Source organism: Eurosta solidaginis, chromosome 2, assembly GCF_040869045.1.
Source record: "Eurosta solidaginis isolate ZX-2024a chromosome 2, ASM4086904v1, whole genome shotgun sequence".
NCBI classification, from domain to species: Eukaryota; Metazoa; Arthropoda; class Insecta; order Diptera; family Tephritidae; genus Eurosta; species Eurosta solidaginis.
In genome coordinates, this window is record NC_090320.1 from 51,116,129 (window position 1) to 51,133,876 (window position 17,748).

At 37.7% G+C, this 17,748-nt stretch overlaps 1 protein-coding gene across 13 annotated transcripts in view; it reads left to right on the plus strand.

Annotated features, from left to right (window-relative positions):
- sick (sickie) overlaps window positions 1-17,748 on the plus strand; it is a 1,191,762-nt gene that overhangs the window by 883,415 nt on the left and 290,599 nt on the right. Inside the window, exons 1-2 of one of the 13 annotated variants that reach the window (XM_067765314.1) lie at window positions 2,886-3,223; window positions 3,611-3,692. The exons of the other annotated variants lie outside the window; for them this stretch is intronic. The gene's annotated coding sequence lies outside the window, so the exon portion shown is untranslated. Of the gene's footprint in view, window positions 1-2,885; window positions 3,224-3,610; window positions 3,693-17,748 lie in introns of those variants that run through there. 13 annotated transcript variants of the gene reach the window in all.

Here is a 17,748-nt window from a genome sequence, read left to right on the forward strand (position 1 = left end):
ATGCCAAGTCAAAAGAAAAATTCCATTGATTTCGGTTAACTGACAAATTGTAGTACAAGGCGTTGTATGGAAAATAATCAAGAAGAAGCAATCAGCTGTTGGGATAACAATACCTGGTACTGAATTCGACTTGATTTAAAACAGTCAGAAACCTTTGACGAAATTTACTAATGAAAATTGATTTCGTTTAATCAAAATTTGAAATCGCGAAACTGCGTTTCTCAACATTATCGAGATAGAAGTCAGAGTGATCATTATCTAGATAGAACGAATATCTGTCTTTCTGTCCCATTTTGTTGGAGGGCAAAACTGTATTTGGTGATTGCCATCGTCGATCTTATACATTCGTGTCGATTAGAAAGCGTCGTCTTAAAAAGAGCGTCTGCTGTAATATCGGGAAATAAATATCTGAGACAAAATAATCGATAATCAAGTTCCATTTAAGAATAAAGGAAGATGATTGCTGTATATGAAATCTGTTTAAGGCATTCTTGTACATATGTTCATCTCTAATTGATCCGAAACATCACCAAAAAAAGATCAGAAAGTTAAGAGAAATATATTCTAAAGAAATAAAAGTAAATGGAAAGCGCGATAACCTCCGAGGAGATTTAATTTTTTCTTACAAATTGTTTCATGCCGACCCCGAACGGCATCTGCCAGACAGATGAGTTTTCACTGAGAAGCTTTCCATGGCAAAAATACACTCGCAGTGCTTGCCAAACACTGCCGAGGGGCGACCCAGCTTAGAACAATTTCCTCCTAATTGAAAAAATTTGTTTCTAAAATTTTGATGTTGCTTTGACGGGATGTGTACCTAGGATTTTCGTAGTGGTAGGCGGAGCACGCTACCATCACATAACGGCGGCCGGAAAAGAAACAACTCTGAAATTGATATTTGTAAAAAAGAAGTAAGGAATACTAAGTTCGGATGAAACGGAAAATTGTTTACCCAGTTGTGTGCTCTTATATATTAGGTATATATTTAAGCAGAAATATCACGAACATTAAATGATATGAAAGCTGGAACACGCTACATACATACACGTAAATGTTGTCTTCGGTAAAAAGCTATAAAGCAGTCATAGAATAAATGGTTTTACCAAATCTCATTAAAATTGTCCGATTTTTGTTCTACTTTGGCATTGAAAATTTTGTCAAGATCTTAACAAAGAGAAGCGTACCAGGATCATTCACAAAAATTTTTAAATTTTCGTACTTTGCACTAACATATCTATAATGAAAATACATTGCCAATTTTTAATAATTTTTAACTTTAGCAATTACAACCTCCATGCCAAATTCCAACATGATATCTTTACTTTCTTTTGATTTACGAAGCACGAAGCTTCCAAATTTTCTTATCCTAAAAATTTGAATTTCGGCAAAAGTATGAGCCATTTATAATGTTGCATTCATGGGCCTTGCTAGTACTTATCGTGAAAAATTATTTGCGTTGTTAAAATGTTTTAAAATGAGTACTATCGGAACACCAACATTTTTATAAAATCAATGTTTCCAAAAATGTCCATACCAATAATGAAAGTAAAAAAACTTTTAAAATTTCTTCTTTTCAAAGTAAACGGTGCTACACCCATTTTCCAAAATTTTAACAAATTTCTTTTATCTTCCATAAAGTCAACCCCCGTATCAAGTGTCATTACGTTATTGGTATTTGGCAGCGGACGTGGTGCGGTGTAGTATGCTCCGCTTGCCACAACGAAGATCTCGGGTTCAATTCCCAGGCAAAGCAACATCAAAAATTTATAAACAATTTTTTTCAATTAAAAAAATGTGTTTCCAAAGCGGGATCGCCCCTTGGCAATGATTTGGCCAATACTCCGAATATATTTCTGTTATGAAAAGCTTTTCAGTGAAAATTCATCTGCCTTGCAGACATCGTTCGGAGTCAGCGTAAAACATGTAGCTGCTGTCCTGCCAATTTGTAGGAAAAATTAAAAGGAGCATGACTAAAATTGGAAGAGAAGCTTTAATTTATTAATTTATTTGGCAATGAATTATCGTATATTTTCCATTTTTCAAAATTGTGATAATGCTTTTTTTTAAGTAGGCGTGGTCGCTTACTGATTTTGATAATTGGCAATTCGAACACAATATATTATGGCCTTTTTATTCACGGCTAGAAAAACGTTCAATTTTTTTTCTTCTAAATGTAGGGGGTGTAACTCCCCCATTTTACAAAATTTATCCAAATTTCTGTTTTGTTGTCATAAAGTAAACTCACTTACTAAGTTTCGTTACTTTATCGGTCTTTGGTAAAGAATTATCGCATTTTTTTCTTTTTCGAAATTTTCGATATCGAAAAAGTGGGTGTGTTTATGGTACGATTTCGCCCATTTTCAATATCAGCGTACCGCACTTCGTAAAAATACCGGAATTTTTACTCAAGGACCGACGATTGGACATGGCTCAATCAAAATTATTATCGATGTTGCTAATTTTGATATGAAGAAGTCTATATCTATCCCGATTTCCTTAAGCTCTTACGTACTGCCTTTATCCAATCAAAGTAATAATACTTTTGTGTACAAGTAAACATTTTGTATAAAAATGCAACAAAGTCGTTGTAACAGTGTAACCTTTTCTGTAAAAAAGCTTTTTCTGCAGTTTCGCATTGACAACTTCAACAAAGCTTTACACCATACTTCTACACAAAATCCCACCACTTGTGGCAATACACTCGTACAACACACTGCGCTCTTAAAATTCGAACTTCGAATAACAAACCGCTCTCCCTACGTAATTTTCATTTATTATTGCATTTTATACTGCTGCTTCTTTATCGAATAATCAACCAGCTGCTTATTTACAATAGTTACAGACACGCCAACAGTCATAAGCTTTGAAGGAAACATATTTTGACTTTCGGTGGATGAAGTTGAACGCGAAATTGACGGTCGCACGCAAATAATGAAAAACATTAACGCGTCTAATAACAGCCTTGTGAATAAAGTAAAAATAAAGTTTGTGCTAAAACGAGTAAATTATAAATTTTAATATCGAAAAAATTCACTAAAAATACGAAATCCTTTAAATCAAACGCAGCGCTTTAAACAACAGTGCCACACCCTGCACAATTTCATTTCCGGTATCCTTATTTTATAGTTTTTGTGTCTGAACGGGTACACAAACGAAATAGTAAACAGAAATATGTAGATATGTGCATGTGTGTGTGTATGCGTGTAACATATAGAGAATTTCGGTACGTACAGCCTGTTGGCCGTTTGATGTTTTCAAAAATCTATGCTGCGCAAGTGAAACGAGTGTAATAAGGATTAATGTTGTTGTTGCTGTTCAAGTACCGCGAATTATTTTTTGTTGGCCGTTAAAGTTAAAATAGTGGTTATTGTTGTTGTGTGTATGTGTGCGTAGCTATGTAATTGCTTGAAGTAATTGAAAATTTTTGTTGGCGTTGCATACCTTGCGGTTGCCTTGGCTCGGTTCTCGGTTTTTGCGCCGAGCCATCCGTTCTTCATTGTATGACCTGCTGTTGGTCGCTGTGATATTTAATTCAGAACTTTTGTGTGTGATTAATATTCAAGAATTTTCATGGTCGTATTAAAATGTAAATTTCTTTCAATTATTGTAGTAACATATTGCTATGATCCATCGCCGCAAGCAAATCAAGATGTGATAGTCCGCTAATTGGCTGAGCCACGCTGTAATAAAAGGTAAACATTGTCATCAGAATGATTTTCTATCTCTGATTTTATATCGTTGTGATTGTACGTGTGGGAATTTTTATATTGTTATGTTTGCTATATTGTGTTCGTGTGCTGCGCTCGTCCAAATCAAGACTCCAGGGGGCGGCAGAATTGCCAGATCTCGAGCCATCAATTAAGCTAATCCCTCTAGCTTTATAGCTTCAAAGCTTCCGCAACCCAATTGTCAACCTAACCTACGCGGGGGGTATCCTGTTGCAAATATAAATGTATCATACACATATTTAGCAGACAATGCTCTGGTGACCCCATGTTCCTCATGAAACTAAGGGGTGGGGGCGGGATGGCTTAGAAGATTTAATGTGATCATATAAATCTTTCCCGAGATGGTCGGGCTAGTACCTTAATGGTGCTTTGTTACCGGAACGTACTGAATCTATATCCGGCAAAGGACCATCAACATCGATAACACTCCCCAAAACCTTCGGGGAGTGTCTTTGTCGTTAATACAGCAACGACAACTAGGTCCTATAAAACTTATGGTATTTGCTGACGGATTAATTCGATAACATAAGTCCCGGCCCCTAAATGGGATTCTACCGTTTTGTCGTCAACAAGTTCTGATAACACTATAGACACATTCAGTCTATGTGAGGTCTTTACTGACCGGCCAGTTTAACGTAACGTTTGCATTTTAATATAGCATTTAAAGTGTTGGGTATAGTATTCTGCAATACGATTCAGCTTCAGCACCTAGTTGGTTCGTAAGAATCTCATATATATGTTCGATAAACAGAATCGACCAGTAAATATTGGAAACAATGATAGGTAACAAATTAAAAGAATGTGTTTCCGTATAAATTAATCCAAGGAAGGATTAGATAAAGTGGCAAAAAAGTGGGTCTTGCAGACATATCGAAGTGCTTTCTATCATTCAAGAAAGAATCGGCGCAATCGCGCTTTTGCAGCAACGTCTCTGTTGGAAATAACTAAGTTCAAGACTGTGAAGGACTTTGCCTATTTGGGCAACAGCAGATGTACCTTGAACTGAGTAGGAAAAGTAAAATCCTCTTCCGAAGAACATAAATTTCGCTTTAAAAGTCGGTCATCATACCTGTCATGATGTATAGCCTGGAATCATGGATAGCACCTAGAGAAGATTGGGTGGCTCTTGGAGTGTACGAGAGAAAATTTCTCCGAAAGATGTATGATCCTGTCAGTGCTGCTGACGCTGACTATCGAAGCAGGTTTCATGATGAGCTGTATGAGCTTTACGCAGATATGAAGATTGTACAGTTAATAAAATTCCAGAGTATCGCTGGTTAGGTCGATATGCGAATGAACAAAGACGCTCCAGCCAAGAAACTATTTCAGTCGAAATCGCATTTTTGGCAGCATAGAAAAGGAGAGACCTCCAATGAGTTGGAGGAGGCAGGTGGTGGAAGACTGCACCTTCCTTGGTGCTCCAAATTCCCGTCAGTTACTGCGTACAGAGATATATGGCATGACTTGTTACGAAGCGGCCAAAATCGTGTTTGCTATTAAGCACCAATTAATGTTGATGATGAGGATTTTACAAATAGTTTCCTTCCCTTTCAAATTACTTCGTATATGCGACTGTGGAACCTTCTGTAAAGTCCCTGTATTCATTTCTTGTAACATTTGTTGCTCGCTAAGGGCAAACAAGCAACATACTGGTGAGGATGCCATTCAAATATTGAACGAGGGTTTGTGATTGATGGAAGTACGAGGGCTGATTGTAATTATTTAGCCCGCTTCTCAGGGGAACTGCCGTTAGAAGAGTTTGATGAAAACTTTATGAGTTGTGCCGCCTATTGAATAGAGCGGAGCTATGTTAACACATCGATAGGTGTAGTACTTTATCTAGAGCCTGTCGTCCTGCGGTCATCCCTGGCAAGGGTTTTCATTGAACATTGTTTTATTAACACTCACAAAGTTAAGCATAAAATACAAGGGGAAGATGGAAAGCGTGCACGATACCATTTTCAGGAACCAACTAGAAGGTGGCAAGCTACTTCAATCATTTTTCAGTGATCTTCCGGGCTATCCCAACTTGAAACTCCATGAACTGAAAGCGCGGGTTGCCTTTCTTTGTGCTGCATTCGGTTTTACTGGAAATCAAGTTTGAGAATAATTTTACTTCACATAGGAGGACCAACAGAGCGGAAAAGATATCGCTGGACATCACCCAACTGTATGTCTTCGAACTGTGGGCAAACACGCTTATATTGGAAAAGTTTTTCGTCTTCTGCTGTCAAATAGCTTTTTTATTAAAAACCATTGTGCCATTGGCGGCTGCCGTGGTGTGGTGATATCTTGCCCCGCCTACCACACTGAAGATCCTGGATTCAATTCCCGGGCAAAGCAAAACCAAAAATTTAGAAAGAATTTTTTTTTTTAATTAGAAAAAAGTTTTTGTAAGCAGAGTCGCCCCTCGCCAGTGATTTTGCAAGCACTCCGAGTGTATTTCTGCCATGAAAAGCTCCGCATTGAAAACTCTTCTGTCGTGCAGATGCCATTTGGGCTCGGTTAAAAATATGTACGTCCCGTCCGCCTGTTTTCTACTTTTTTTTTTTCAAAAAAAAAAAAAACAAATAAAATTTAACAAAACAATATTATACACATTTCCCCTTAACATTGCATCTTTCTATCACTTGATGTGATATGAATCACAATTCGTATGCATTACGAAAAAGGTTAATGACACGCAAGGGCAACTAAGTCAATATGCATAACAACAAACATATGAATTTGGGTGCTCCAACAAAAGTCAGGAGATGTGTTCAATTGAAGATAATCGTATGTAAAGCTGTATTAGAAGCAAAAGCAAATGTGTAAATGTACACAAATGGGCATGTGAAAAATTCTGGCATAGATATTTGCACCTGGTGGTAGGAAGGGTGAAATGGGTAAATAAAAAAACATGAAAAAAATTTCAAACGCTTAAGTAAAAAAGAAGTAAGGTGGGGAGAAAATAAGAAAAAAGGAGTAAGAAGAAAGTGAATGCTTGTAATTTGAGAGATATATTCATAATAAGATAGAGTTTTAAAGAAAGTTGATCAATACTACGGATTGCAAACTAAAAGGGTAAAAGCGACACTTATAAAAGCAACAGCAGGTGTAACAACAGAAAAGCCACGAAATGCGGAATGAATGCAAATGTCATCAAATAAGTATGCAAATCTGTAGATATGTATTGATATTGTAACGAATTTACTGCAATTCCGCTTATTCCAAATCTTCTGCTAACGTTCGAATCACTAAACTGTTGAATAAATAACTCCAATATTGAATAATACAAAAATGGCCTTTATTAAAGTACTTCACAATAACACTTATACTTCGCAACTGATAGCTTGCTTAAGCCAAACTGATTGTCGTGCCTCTACTGTTCGTGCCTTTTATACTCTGTGATTTTTCGTTCGCATACTTCTAGGCGCTTCCAGAATTTACTTAGTTATTGCTATAAAATTATAACTACAGATGCACGTGTATAGCTTCTCATATGCGCTTGTATATGTGAGTGGCACTTCCACAAATAATTGCCTACTTTTGGGAGCATCTCAGATAAGATATATGCATGTGTTTGTGCGTCTCTTCTCCGCTGCTCGTATGGACATATGGGTAGACATAATGATTGATTTGTTGATGTGCATACGAGTCACTGCTTAGTATCGGATTAGAGATGATAGTACCCCTTAGCGTTGCTAGTATTCGTCACAATATGTATGAGAAAATAAAATTTGGACTTCATTTAAAATTCATAAATTTATTTATCCAAGTATATATTTGCTTGTATACTTATGGTGCAGAATAACAATTATTGAAATTTTTCGACAATTTGAGTTTCAACTTTTTGCTGCTTAAATGTGGGAAATTTTTGTAAAACTGACATAAACTAACTTTAAAAAAATTGTAAGGCTTTCATGTACATTTATCAATTTTCACGAAGAAAAAATTTTTATCAAAAAATTTTGACTTATCTTATACCTTTTTTCGGTATCAAGCGGGGCTATCGAAAAATCTGCCACAACTATGTAAGAAGTGAGCTAAGCTGATCTATGTTATGATTATGACCTTAGAGTGTCCGCGTACCATGAAAGTCAGAAAGTGCTGAGTAGCACGGGGATCAATTGTTAGTTCTGACCTATGGAACGTCAGAAACAATCTGGTTGGATACGCAGACGACATTGCTGCAGTCATTACAGCCCGAGGCACAGAAGAAGCGCACACAAAGCTCAAGCTTGCCATGATACGCACAAAGGCGTGGTTAGACTCACGCATAGTCCAGTTGGCCGCAAAAAAAAACAGAGTTGATACCCCTCACAAAAAAGCATATACTTCTAAAAACTTACTCCGGAAATATAACATCAAACTAAACTATTTAGGAGTAAGGTCGGGAGTTTAGACTGTGGAGGCATCGTTGCTAATCAGACTGATGGCAAACATCGCAAGACTTACAGAAAGCAAAAGGAAGCTGCTGATGTACATCACCCGATCCACATTACTATGCGGTTCGGAACTGTGGGAAAAGACGCTTCGTAAGAAGAATCTTTGTAAGCTTCTAAGAGCTGTACAGCGAGTAGCCTTCATAATAAAGTGCGATAATATCAGAACCTGTGGTACAAGTGATTAGTGGAGCAAACCTCATCGACCTCTAAGCGCTGGAAAGAAGAAGATTGTGGAAAACAAAAAAGCAGACACATCAGGAGCTCATGAAAGTCGTAAGCAAGGTAAGTAGAGAAGAAATGTTTAATTTGTTGCAAGAACTGTGGGGAAATGAACTACGAGGCAGATGGGCAGCGAAAATAATAACAGATACTGAATCATGGAGCACCAGAAATTTTGGAGAGGTAAATAACTACACAACCCAAACCACACCCAGAAAGCGCAAAGCAAAAAAGCGGGACCTGGACGCTGTAACAACAGAAGGCTCATAAAAAAACGAGAAATATGGAACGCCACCCTGAAGTTATGCGAAAGCGCTCTCGTAGTGGACGAAGGTTCCAATTGGGCTGGTATTTAGTCCACGGACACGCGTTTACTGCGACGGCAGCAATTATGGTGCATCCGGCCTTTTCCATCCCAACCCCAAAAAAAAAAAATATGACTACTTGAGAACGTTATATTTTGGAGTTAAGCCCTTTTTATACATATATTTATACAGCTGCGAACAGAAAATTAGCAGTTGCATGTTATTTATTTTTTTTTCAAATTTCGAAAAGATAATTAATTCCTCGTTTTTTATTTTCGATATTCTAAGATAAAAAAAGATAAAAATTTAGAGACCTACAACTTTTACTTTGTGAGAATAACATTGATTGGGCTACAAAACTGCATACTCAGAAAAATTGAGAAAACTTCAAATAAGAAGTTCGAAATTTTCGAATAACTTTTCCAAATTTTCGAGTTTTTTCGAAAACACTTTTGACATTGATTTGTATAGCTTCAGTTACAAAATTCGTGGAAGTTTTTCTAAAAATATTTAAAAATTCAATATTAAATGTCGAAACTTTAAAACTCCAAAAAAGTTCTAAATTTTCGAAAACTTTACCGAAATTTAGAATTTTTTCGAAAATGTTTTTAAAATTTGTTTTTTCTTAAAATATCGAAAATACAAAATAAAAACCTTAACTGACGAAATTTGCAAAATATTTGCCATTACTTTTTTTCTGACAGCCACTGTAGGTGTGCCACATATGTACTTATATACTTATGCATATCCAATACATGTCAATAAGTTTATTTAATATTCATTGCATATGAAGAAAAAAGAACCAATATTCATACAATACTCAATCGCAGACAACAATTTGCTTTGCATTTGTAGCATTCCAAAAGGATAATGTCTTTTTGCCGCGAAGCCGACGACTTTTCATTGCCGAAATAAATTCATTGCAATCAAATTTGTATAAATATATGCGAATGAAAGTGTGCACTATGGAACGCATACGCAACAAACTACCAACACATATACATGAGCTATGTATGTGTATGCGCGGTATGTTAAAGTAAAAGCATAGTAAGCAACAGTGTTTTGGGAAAAAGCAAAACAAAAAATAATCTAAAAATCGATAATGCCAAGTACTCCGCCTTCGAAAGCAACGAACGTAAAAATGTAAGAAAAAACAAGTAAGGAAGGCTAAGTTCGGGTGTAACCGAACATAACATACTCAGTTGAGAGCTATGGAGACAAAATAAGGAAAATCAATCTGGGGTAACCCTGGAATGTGGTTGTATAACATGTGTATCAAATGAAAGGTATTAAAGAGTATTTTAAAAGAGAGTAGGCCATAGTTCTATGGATGAACGCCATTTAGGGATATCGCCATAAAGGTAGACCAGGGCTGACTCTAGAATTTGTTTGTACGATATGGGTATCAAATGAAAGGTGTTACTGAGCATTTTAAGAGGGAGTGGGCCTTAGGTCTATCGATGGACGCCTTTTCGAGATGTCCCCATTAAGGTGGACCAGGGGTGATTCTATAATGTGTTTGTACGATATGGGTATCAAATGAAAGCTGTTAATGAGTATTTTGAAAAGGAGTGATCCTTAGTTCCATAGGCGGACGCCGTTTCGAGATATCGCCATAAAGGTGGACCAGTGGTGTCTCTAGAATGTGTTTGTACGATATGGGAATCAAATGAAAGGTGTTACTGAGCATTTTAAGAGGGAGTGGGCATTAGGTCTATAGGTGGACGCCTTTTCGAGATATCGCCATTAGGGTGGGCCAGGGGTGACTCTAGAATGTTTGTACGGTATGGGTATCAAACGAAAGGTGTTACTGAGCATTTTAAGAGGGAGTGGGCATGAGGTCTATAGGTGGACGCCTTTTCGAGATATCGTCATTAGGGTGGGCCAGGGGTGACTCTAGAATGTGTTTGTACGATATGTGCATCAAACGAAAGGTGTTATTGAGCATTTTAAGAGGGAGTGGGCATTAGGTCTATAGGTGGACGCCCTTTCGAGATATCGCCATTAGGGTGGGCCAGGGTTGACTCTAGAATGTTTGTACGATATGGGTATCAAACGAAAGGTGTTACTGAGCATTTTAAGAGGGAGTGGGCATTAGGTCTATAGGTGGACGCCTTTTCGAGATATCGCCATTAGGGTGGGCCAGGGGTGACTCTAGAATGTGTTTGTACGATATGGGTATCAAATGAAAGGTGGTAAGGAGTATTTTAAAAGGGAATAATCCTTAGTTCTATAGGTGGACGCCTTTTCGAGATATCGCCATAAAGGTGGACCAAGGGTGACTCTAGAATGTTTGTACGATATGGGTATCAAACGAAAGGTGTTACTGAGCATTTTAAGAGGGAGTGGGCATTAGGTCTATAGGTGGACGCCTTTTCGAGATATCCCCATTAGGGTGGGCCAGGGTGACTCTAGAATGTGTTTGTACGATATGGGTATCAAATGAAAGGTGGTAATGAGTATTTTAAAAGGGAGTAATCCTTAGTTCTATAGATGGACGCCTTTTCGAGATATCGCCATAAAGCTGGACCAAGGGTGACTCTAGAATGTTTGTACGGTATGGGTATCAAACGAAAGGTGTTACTGAGCATTTTAAGAGGGAGTGGGCATTAGGTCTATAGGTGGACGCCTTTTCGAGATATCGCCATTAGGGTGGGCCAGGGTGACTCTAGAATGTGTTTGTACGATATGGGTATCAAATGAAAGGTGGTAATGAGTATTTTAAAAGGGAGTAATCCTTAGTTCTATAGGTGGACGCCTTTTCGAGATATCGCCATTAGGGTGGGCCAGGTGTGACTCTAGAATGTTTGTACGATATGGGTATCAAACGAAAGGTGTTACTGAGCATTTTAAGAGGGAGTGGGCATTAGGTCTATAGGTGGACGCCCTTTCGAGATATCGCCATTAGGGTGGACCAGGGTTGACTCTAGAATGTTTGTACGATATGGGTATCAAACGAAAGGTGTTACTGAGCATTTTAAGAGGAAGTGGGCATTAGGTCTATAGGTGGACGCCTTTTCGAGATATCGCTATTAGGGTGGGCCAGGGGTGACTCTAGAATGTGTTTGTACGATATGGGTATCAAATGAAAGGTGGTAAGGAGTATTTTAAAAGGGAATAATCCTTAGTTCTATAGGTGGACGCCTTTTCGAGATATCGCCATAAAGGTGGACCAAGGGTGACTCTAGAATGTTTGTACGATATGGGTATCAAACGAAAGGTGTTACTGAGCATTTTAAGAGGGAGTGGGCATTAGGTCTATAGGTGGACGCCTTTTCGAGATATCGCCATTAGGGTGGGCCAGGGTGACTCTAGAATGTGTTTGTACGATATGGGTATCAAATGAAAGGTGGTAATGAGTATTTTAAAAGGGAGTAATCCTTAGTTCTATAGGTGGACGCCTTTTCGAGATATCGCCATAAAGCTGGACCAAGGGTGACTCTAGAATGTTTGTACGGTATGGGTATCAAACGAAAGGTGTTACTGAGCATTTTAAGAGGGAGTGGGCATTAGGTCTATAGATGGACGCCTTTTCGAGATATCGCCATTAGGGTGGGACAGGGGTGACTCTAGAATGTTTGTACGATATGGGTATCAAACGAAAGGTGTTACTGAGCATTTTAAGAGGGAGTGGACATTAGGTCTATAGGTGGACGCCTTTTCGAGATATCGCCATTAGGGTGGGCCAGGGGTGACTCTAGAATGTTTGTACGATATGGGTATCAAACGAAAGGTGTTACTGAGCATTTTAAGAGGGAGTGGACATTAGGTCTATAGGTGGACGCCTTTTCGAGATATCGCCATTAGGGTGGGCCAGGGTGACTCTAGAATGTGTTTGTACGATATGGGTATCAAATGAAAGGTGGTAATGAGTATTTTAAAAGGGAGTAATCCTTAGTTCTATAGGTGGACGCCTTTTTGAAATATCGCCATTAGGGTGGGCCAGGTGTGACTCTAGAATGTTTGTACGATATGGGTATCAAACGAAAGCTGTTACTGAGCATTTTAAGAGGGAGTGGGCATTAGGTCTATAGGTGGACGCCTTTTCGAGATATCGTCATTAGGGTGGGCCAGGGGTGACTCTAGAATGTTTGTACGATATGGGTATCAAACGAAAGGTGTTACTGAGCATTTTAAGAGGGAGTCGACACTAGGTCTATAGGTGGACGCCTTTTCGAGATATCGCCATTAGGGTGGGCCAGGGGTGACTCTAGAATGTTTGTACGATATGGGTATCAAACGAAAGGTGTTACTGAGCATTTTAAGAGGGAGGGGGCATTAGGTCTATAGGTGGACGCCTTTTCGAGATATCGCCATTAGGGTCGGACAGGGGTGACTCTGGTATGTTTTTGTACGATATGGATATCAACTTAAAGGTATTAATGAGGGTTTTAAAAGCGAGTGGCCCTTAGATGTATATGTGACGGCGTTCTCGCGATATCGACCAAAATGTGGACCAGGTGATCCAGAAAATCATCTGTCGGGTACTGCTAATTTATTTATATATGCAATACCTCTAACAGTATTCCTGCCAAGATTCCAAGGGCTGTTGATTTCGCCTTGTAGAACTTTTTCATTTTCTTCTACTTAATATGGTAGGTGTCACACCCATTTTACAAAGTTTTTTCCAAAGTTATATTTTGCGTCAATAAACCAATCCAGTTACCATGTTTCATCACTTTTTTCGTATTTGGTATAGAATTATGGCATTTTTTTCATTTTTCGTAATTTTCGATATCGATAAAGTGGGCGTGGTTATGGTCAGATTTCGCCCATTTTTTATACCAAGAAAAAGTGAGCTCAGGTAAGTACGTGGGCTAAGTTTAGTAAAGATATATCGGATTTTGCTCAAGTTATTGTGTTAATGGCCGAGCGGAAGGACAGACGGTGGACTGTGTATAAAAACTGGGCGTGGCTTCCACCGATTTCGCCCATTTTCACAGAGAACAGTTATCGTCTTAGAGTCTATGCTCCTACCAAATTTGAGAAGGATTGGTAAATTTTTGTTCGACTTATGGCAATAAAAGTATTCTAGACAAACTAAATGAAAATGGGCGGAGCCACGCCCATTTTGAAATTTTCTTTTATTTTTGTATTTGGTTGCATCATGTCATTACTGGAGTTGAATTTTGACTTAATTTACTTATATTCCATAAAGATATTAAATTTTTTGTTAAAATTTGAATTTAAAAAATTTTTTTTTTAAAAAGTGGGCGTGTTCTTCATCCAATTTTGCAAATTTTTATTTAGCACATATAGAGTAATAGTAGTAACGTTCGTGCCAAATTTCATCATGATATCTTCAACGACTGCCAAATTACAGCTTGCAAAACTTTTAAATTACCTTCTTGTAAAAGTGGGCGGTGCCACGCCCATTGTCCAAAATCTTACTAATTTTCTATTCTGCGTCATAACGTCAACCCATCTACCAAGTTTCGTCGCTTTATCTGTCTTTTGTAATGAGTTATCGCACTTTTTCGGTTTTTCGAAATTTTCGATATCGAAAAAGTGGGCGTGGTTATAGTCCGATATCGTTCATTTTAAATAGCGATCTGAGATGAGTTCTCAGGAACCTACATACCAAATTTCATCAAGATACCTCAAAATTTACTCAAGTTATCGTGTTAACGGACGGACGGACGGACGGACGGACGGACGGACATGGCTCAATCAAATTTTTTTTCGATCCTGATTATTTTGAGATATGGAAGTCTATATCTATCTCGATTCCTTTATATATGTACAACCAACCGTTATCCAATCAAACTTAATATACTCTGTGAGCTCTGCTCAACTGAGTATAACAAAAAGGAAAATTTTGTACAAATAAAATAAAACTCGCTTTTCCAAGGGTAATAAATCTTTGACAGTTCCCATGATGATTGCATGAAAATATGCGTAAATAAAAATTTGAAAAAGTAAGCACTGTAAATGTGCAAAAAAAAAGGAACTTTAGAATTCGGCAAAGAATCAGCAAGCAAACTGCAGTAAAAGCAAAAGAAGAAAAAAAAATTGTATATAAAATAAATTACAAAAAAATGTTGCGCTTCCCTTCAAAAAACGCGAGTACTCCATAAATAGTGTAAGGAATACTCCTTTAGGAGTATAGGAGTGTTCCAAAATAATCTGTGTTCATACAAAAAATGTGCTCCAATTAACATTGCGATGTCCTAGGAGAGGAATAGGTGATCCCACTGTCGCTTTGTTTGTGAGTATTCCATAGAGTACGTACGTGAGAGTACTTTCCAAAGTACTTTCACTGTAGTACTCCATGGAGCACCCACAGAGGATCATATGCCAAAGTACTAAAGAGGAATTGTGTCGGAAAGAATTATCAGAGTGAATTTAATTTAAAATGAAAGTAAATGAAGAGGGACAATACAACATTTATATTTTATACTACGTATATTCTTGCTTTGCAAAGTAGTATTGTTAGAGTGCTCCAACATGAAGAAAATGGAACATGTAATCCAACAATTTTTGCAGGGTTGTTAGTTCTGTGATGCATTTTTTTGCATTTTTCATTTTATTTTTCTCCCTCTAAAATTTTTATTTTTTCTTTGAACTTTCTTTCGTATTTGTGCGTAGTTTTCGTTTCGTTTTGATGGTGTCCACTGTTAGTAGCTCAATTGCATTTAGCAGCGCCAGTTTTAGCTTCTAAAGCACCAAAATTCTTACTTAGCTACTAAGAAGGAATATTTGGAAAAATAATCCTTTGTCAGGCCAAAGTGTCTTTCACATGAAGTGGTCGATGTAGTAAAAAAATTATGAGGAAAAAAGTACAATAATTTTGTTATTATCCTTTTGTTGGACGTAGATGTATTGCTAAAGGCGCTATTACTCGTGAGTATTCAACCAGCATGTATGATGTCCAAGGCTTGAGTACTTTGTGAGACAATTTATAATTTAGAACAGGTTGCAGTCCAACTTTGTAGAACTAGCAAATGATATTCGGAAGTTATGTAAAAATGTATATTGCCGTCCAACAGAAGCATGAACCCATGAGATGAGGCAGTTCGGGTAGTGATCGAGAGAAAAATTTGAGAATGGGGACGGCGAGTACCAGATTCAAGGAGTTGCTCATTTCATAGCTTCCGCAACCCAATTGTCAACTTCACCTAAGCGAGGCGAACCCTGTTACAAATATCAACATCGATAATACTCCCCAAAACCTTCGGGGTGTCCTTGTCTCTACAACAACAACAACAACAAATTACCGGAAAGACTTGGTGATGAGATTATCAAGGACATCAAAATAATTCCGCTCATTAAAGCACAGTGGCTACGCTGGCAGACCAGTGTTATGCAAATCGAAGAGCATGCTCCAACCCGGTATTCATATCAGAGCGCGCCTATGGAAGCAGAGGAAGAGGGTGGCTACCAATTTGCTGGAAGCGCCTACCTGGGGTAGCTCAACGAAAGGCGTATGGCGCGATTTGTTGGACCGTTTAAATGGATAATCGCCAACTAGGAAAAAGAGAACTGTTAGTTATTGTATGGCTTCGGTGAGATATGCATCAACCTTGGCTGAATGAAAAGAGCTTTCACCGTAGCTTAGGCAAAGCTGGGTATATGAACATGTAGTTTTTATTATAACGCAAAATTACTTCCCACCTCCTAGTTTCTTTAGCACTAGCCGCCCGAATACCTCAGAAACGATTTTTTGGGTTTGAGTTTAGTATATGTCTGATATGGACGAGGTAAATACGAGTTGGCTATCGATGAGTTAATTATATTTTTATAGACTATCGGTTTGTTTAGGAAAAGTTATCGATTTATTATCAAAAGTTTATCGATTTGATATCGAAAAGTTATCGGAGAGTTATCACTTCGTTAACGGCACGTTATCGAAAGTTTATCGATTTTGTATCAAAAATTATCCATCAGTTATCAAAAAGTGATCAATTATGTATCGAAACGATATCGATATGTTATCAAAAGATTTACCGATATGATAACGAAAAGTTATTGAACAGCTACCAATGCATTATTGGAGTGGTAATGATTCTTAATAGATCTGTTACCAAAATGTTACCAATTTGTTATCGATATTTATCAAAAAGTCATTGATTAGTTTTTGAAAAGTTTTCGATTTGCTATAGAAAAGTTGTCGATTTGTTTTGAAAAAGTTATCTATTTTTATACTCAGCTGAGGTACCAGATATAGACTTCTATATGTATATCAAAATGATCTAGGGGAAAAAAGAAATTCATTTAGCCATGTCCGTTCGTCCGTCTGTCCGTAAACATGATAACTTGAGTAAATTTTGAGGTATCTTAATGAAATTTGGTATGTAAGTTCCTGAGACTATAACCACGCCCACTTTTTCGATATCGAAAATTTCGAAAAACCGAAAAAGTGCGATAATTCGTGGGTTGACAGAATAGAAAATTGGTAAAATTTTGGACAATGGGCGTGGCACCGCCCACTTTTAAAAGAAGGTAATTTAAAAGTTTTGCAAGCTGTAATTTGGCAGCTGAGTATGTAATGTTCGGTTACACCCGAACTTAGCCTTCCTTACTTGTTCATAGAAAAGTTGTCGACCTCTTATCGGTGTGTTACCAATTCGTTATATACATAAAAAAAAAATCGATGAATCTGTTACCTGTCTATAACAAGCCAATAAGAACCAAATAAGAAGCCGATCACTCGGTGTTAATAAACTGACAACAAAGCGATAGCTGGAGGAAAATTATTCGCTATCGATAATTAGCCGGTAACAGAACAATACATTTTCGATATGGGTTGTTACCGATAAAACGCCAATTTTCACCCATCGAACCTTCAACGCTGTGGATTTTCGTAGATTCTTAAGGCGGACATGCCCACCAGGGCAATTTTCTAAGATCTTTAACCTGTTGTCAAAAAGTTATCGACTTCTGATTGGAGTGCTGATAACTTTCGACTTTGATAAACATATATACAATATTATTTTAATCTCCAGCGGGTTAGAAGGCTAAGAAAATATCAGCGCCAGGTATGCCTGTCGGAAGGGTCGACTAAAGTACGTAATTGATTCAAGGGGCTGCCAGCGCAATTTATAGCTTCTCCAACTCAACTGTCAACCT